This window comes from Palaemon carinicauda, chromosome 29 (assembly GCF_036898095.1).
Source record: "Palaemon carinicauda isolate YSFRI2023 chromosome 29, ASM3689809v2, whole genome shotgun sequence".
NCBI classification, from domain to species: Eukaryota; Metazoa; Arthropoda; class Malacostraca; order Decapoda; family Palaemonidae; genus Palaemon; species Palaemon carinicauda.
This window is the reverse complement of record NC_090753.1, coordinates 57932076-57937075: the sequence shown is the minus strand read 5'-3', so window position 1 is coordinate 57937075 and position 5000 is coordinate 57932076. Positions and strand designations below refer to the sequence as shown.

General features: G+C 43.7%; 1 long non-coding RNA gene across 2 annotated transcripts in view; it reads left to right on the top strand.

Annotated features, from left to right (window-relative positions):
- LOC137622799 (uncharacterized) overlaps positions 1–5000 on the top strand; it is a 13556-nt gene that overhangs the window by 4576 nt on the left and 3980 nt on the right. Inside the window, exon 3 of one of the 2 annotated variants that reach the window (XR_011040474.1) lies at positions 3289–3486. This is a non-coding gene — a long non-coding RNA (uncharacterized lncRNA). Of the gene's footprint in view, positions 1–3284; positions 3487–5000 lie in introns of both variants that reach the window. The other variant, XR_011040475.1, reaches the window with a different exon arrangement.

Genomic DNA, 5000 nt, shown 5'->3' with positions numbered 1-5000 from the left:
TCGACCAAGCATATACTCCGTACCTAACCCTGAACCAGCATATGCCCCATAACCAACCCTGAACAAGCATATGCTCCATACGCAAAACCTGAACAAACACATGGTCCATACCCATCCTCAAACAAGCATATTCTCCGCATCCGACGCTGAACCAGCACATGCACCGCAACCAACCCTGAACGAGCATATGCTCAATACCCAAACCCTGAACAAACATATGGTCCATACCTATCCTCGAACAAGCATATGCTCCGCACCCAACCCTGAACCAGCACATGCTCCGTAAAAAACCCTGAACAAGCATATGCTCCATACCCAAAACCTGAACAAACACATGGTCCATACCTATCCTTGAACAAGCATATGCTCCACACCCAAAATTGAACAAGCACATGCTCCGTAACCAACACTGAACAAGCATATGCTCCATACCCAAAACCTGAACAAACACATGGTCCATACCCATCCCTAAACAAGCATATGCTCCGCACCAAACCCTGAACAAGCACGTGCTCTGCAACCAACCCTGAACAAGCATATGCTGGATTCCCAAAACCTGAACAAACACGTGGTCCATACCCGTCCTCGAACAAGCATATGCTCCACACCCGACCCTAAACAAGCGTATGCTGGATTCCCAAAACCTGAACAAACACGTGGTCCATACCCGTCCTCGAACAAGCATACGCTCCACACCCGACCCTGAACAAGCAACTGCTCCGTAACCAAACCTGAACAAGCATATCTTCTACACCCAAAACCTGAACAAACACATGGTCCATACCTATCCTCGAACAAGCATATACTCCGCACCCAACCCTGAACCAGCACATTCTATGTAACCAACCCTGAAAAAGCATATGCTCCATACCAAAAATCTGAACAAACACATGGTTCATACCTATCCTCGAACAAGCATATGCTCCACACCCAACCCTGAACCAGCACATGCTCCGTAACCAACCCTGAACAAGCATATGCTCCATACCAAAAACCTGAACTAACACATGGTCCATACCATCCTCAAACAAGCATATGCTCTGCACTCAACCCTGAACAAGCACATGCTCTGTAACCAACCCTAAACAAGCATATGCTCCATACCCAAAACCTGAACAAACACATGGTCCATACCCATCCACGAACAAGCATATGCTCCACACCCAACACTGAACAAGGACCTGCTCCGTAACCAAACCTGAACAAGCATACGCTCCATACCCAAAACCTGAACAAACACATGGTCCATACCTATCCTCGAACAAGCATATGCTCCGCACCCAACCCTGATCAAGTACATGTTCCGTTACCAACCCTGAACAAGCATATGCTCCAAACGCAAAACCTGAACAAACACATGGTCCATACCCATCCTCAAACAAGCATATGCTCCGCACCCAACCCTGAACCAGCACATGCTCTGTAACCAAGCCTGAACAAGCATAAGCTCCATACCCAAAACCTGAACAAATACGTACTCCATACCCATCATCAAACAAGCATATGCTCATAACCCAACCCTGAACAAGCACATGCTCCCTAACCAACGCTGAACAAGAATATGCTCCATACCCAAAACCTGAACAAACACGAAGTCCATACCTATCCTCGAACGAGCATATGCTCCACACCCTACCCTAAACAAGCACATGTTCCGTAACCAATGCTGAAAAAGCATATGCTCCACACTCAAAACCTGAACAAATACATGGTCCATACCCATCCTCAAACAAGCATATGCTCCACACCCAACGCTGAACAAGCACATGCTCCGTAACCAACCCTGAACAAGTATATACTCCATACCCAAAACCTGAACAAATACATGGTCCATACCCATCCTCGAACAAGCATATTCTCCGCACCCGACCCTGAACAAGCACATGCACCGTAACCAACGCTGAACAAGCATGTGCTCTATACCCAAGACCTGAACAAACACGTGGTCATACCCATCCTCGAATAAACATATGCTCCACCCACTTCCCTAAACAAGCACATGCTCCGTAACCTACGATGAACAAGCATATGCTCCATACCCAATACCTGAACAAATACATGCTCCATACCCATCCTCGAACAAGCATATGCTCCGCACCCAACCCTGAACAAGCACATGCTCCGTAACCAACCCTGAACAAGCATATGCTCCATACTCAAAACATGAACAAATACATGCTCCATACCCATCCTCAAACAAGCATATGGTCCGCACCCGACCCTGAACAAGCACATGCCACTAACCAACGCTGAACAAAGCATATGCTCCATACCCAACACCTGAACAAACACAACAAACACGTGGTCCATACCCATCTTCGAACACGCATACGCTCCGAACCCTATCTTAAACAAGCACATGTTCCGTACCCAACACTGAACAAGCATATGCTCCATACCCAAAACCTGAACAAATACAAGGTCCATACCAATCTTCAAACTAGCATATGCTCCGCACCCAACCCTGAACAAGCTTATGATCCGTACTCAATCTTGAACAAGCACATGCTCTGAACCAACACTGAAGAAGCACATGCTCTTTACCCAACCTCAATCAACCTCATGCATCATACGAACCCTGAAGAAGTACATGCTCTGTACCCAACCTCGAACAAGCTCATAGTCCGTACCATCCCTGAACAAACATGCTCTGTACCCAACACTGAAAAAGCTCACGCTCTCTACTTAATCCTTAACTAATATTATACAAATATTAAACTAATGTTAAGTAGAAAACATTCAGTAAAATGGCAATTATAAAGAACTTCATTTTGGATTTACAATAAAAAAGAAAGCTATCTTAATTATTCACAACTTCACAAAACCTATTCTCAGACCATTTGCAAGAAGGGGGTTAGGGTTGATTCACACTGTCGGTCTGGTCACGCTCCGGTCTCGGTTCGGTCTAGGTACTGGGGTATGCACATTCTCGGCCCGATCAGTGTCTTGGTAAAATTATAAATATAAGGAAAAAGCATAATTGTTTAGGAATACTGTTCATCGATACTAGGAAATGTATTTACGCAGTGAAAATTAGCTTGTACATATTGATTTATTTTCTATCATGACTGGAGCAAGACTGGAGCGAGAGCGGACCTGAGCGCCATTGTGAATGCTTCCATTTAAAATCACGTAATAATACTTGACCGGACCGTGACTGGAGCGAGAGCGGAGCGCGACTGGACCGATAATGTGAATCAATGCTTAGTAGGAAATGTGAATAGATATCGGTGAAAACGCATAGGCTAACTCGTTATCCCAGATAACCTGAAAGGTCCTTTGAGGCAGGTAAACCACCGCCCAGTGTGGTCTGGCTGCAGAGGGGAATCGCCGTGGACCCCAACAGCACCGTGGGACAGAGCGGCAGCTTCAACTGGCTGGAGATCCCAGCATCCAGAGAGGACCTGGATTCGCCCTTCACCTGTCAGGCCACCAACAATAATCTCACGCCGCCAGTCTTCGCCCTTTATATCAGGAATGTTACATGTGAGTAAGGCAAGGTTTATTTGTTTATTTGTTGTGAAGTAATGGCATTTGGGTGATCGCTCTCTAGCGGTTTGTTTTTCTGCTCTCTCTCTCTCTCTCTCTCTCTCTCTCTCTCTCTCTCTCTCTCTCACTCTCTCTCTCTCTCTCTCTCTCTCTCTCTGGAGGTTTGTCTATTTATCTCTCTGTTTGTTTATTTTCCGTACTCTCTCTCTCTCTCTCTCTCTCTCTCTCTCTCTCTCTCTCTCTCTCTCTCTCTCTCTCTCTCTCTCTCTCTCTCTTCCAATATTAAACAGAGCCATTTTCAAACTGAACTTGTGTATGTGTGAATCTCTACATCAACCAAGTTTCAAATTTATCTCCAAAACGAAGTTTCACCTTTGCAGAAACAAGTTTCTTTAAATTCCCTTTTATCGGAATACTTAAGCAGAAGACTTTTATATATATTATGAATTGTCATTTCCCTAGTGGTCGTATTTGCAATCTTAAAAAGGTTCTTAAAAAGGATCCTACAAAAGAAATTCGAAAAGTTCTAACTTTTACTCTATCTTATATCCTGAATAAGTGAAGATTCAATTCAAGAAGGAAAGATCTTCGGTGGTGGAGGAGGGTTGCTTTGATGAACTTGAGAGAGAGAGAGAGAGAGAGAGAGAGAGAGAGAGAGAGAGAGAGAGAGAGAGAGAAATTAAGCAGACAAACAAACATACATAGAAAGAGGGATGAGTAGACAAACTTCCAGAGAAAGAGAGATAGAGGGAGAGGAGACAAAAAGCGAAAGATAGAGAGAGAGAGAGAGAGAGAGAGAGAGAGGCTTGTATAACCTTTCAACAGCTTATCTAAAAACATGGGCATAAGACATATCTGTTTTCCCTTAAAGAGACGGGAAAAAACAAACCTCTCTTCCTTTTGTTTTTATAAAGAAAAAAAAAGATTTCTAATTGATACAAAAAAAAATGTCTGAATCGCTCGATAACCTTTCATCATAAACAAATTAAACAATGCAAAAATCTAGCAGAGAGCAGAAAACAATTACTAAATGGAACTTCAATAGAAAGGAGTTAGACACCGAGAAATAATAGCCAACAATTACCAACCTTACTCTTAACAAGGACCTCCAAATGAAGAGAGAGAGAGAGAGAGAGAGAGAGAGAGAGAGAGAGAGAGAGAGAGAGAGAGAGAGAGAGAGAGAGACTAACTAACTTCAGAAGCAACTATTCTCAACAGCCATTCCAAACTATAACCACAAAGAGCTTTAGTCGCAGCAAAGTAACTATGACCGAACAACGATGCTACAAAGAAAAGTAAAAAGGGAAAAACTAGCTCTGGTCAGCTCTCGCACAGCATGTACACACACACACACACACACCCACAGACATACACAGTCTTGCCATTAAACTATATAAATGATTAGTCGGGTCGAACACCCAGGGGCAATTCTAGTCTCCATTAGACCTTAGGCTTTACTGATATAATTCCATCAGTTGATGGAGAGGAAAAATTTAGCCTAAGATCTAATA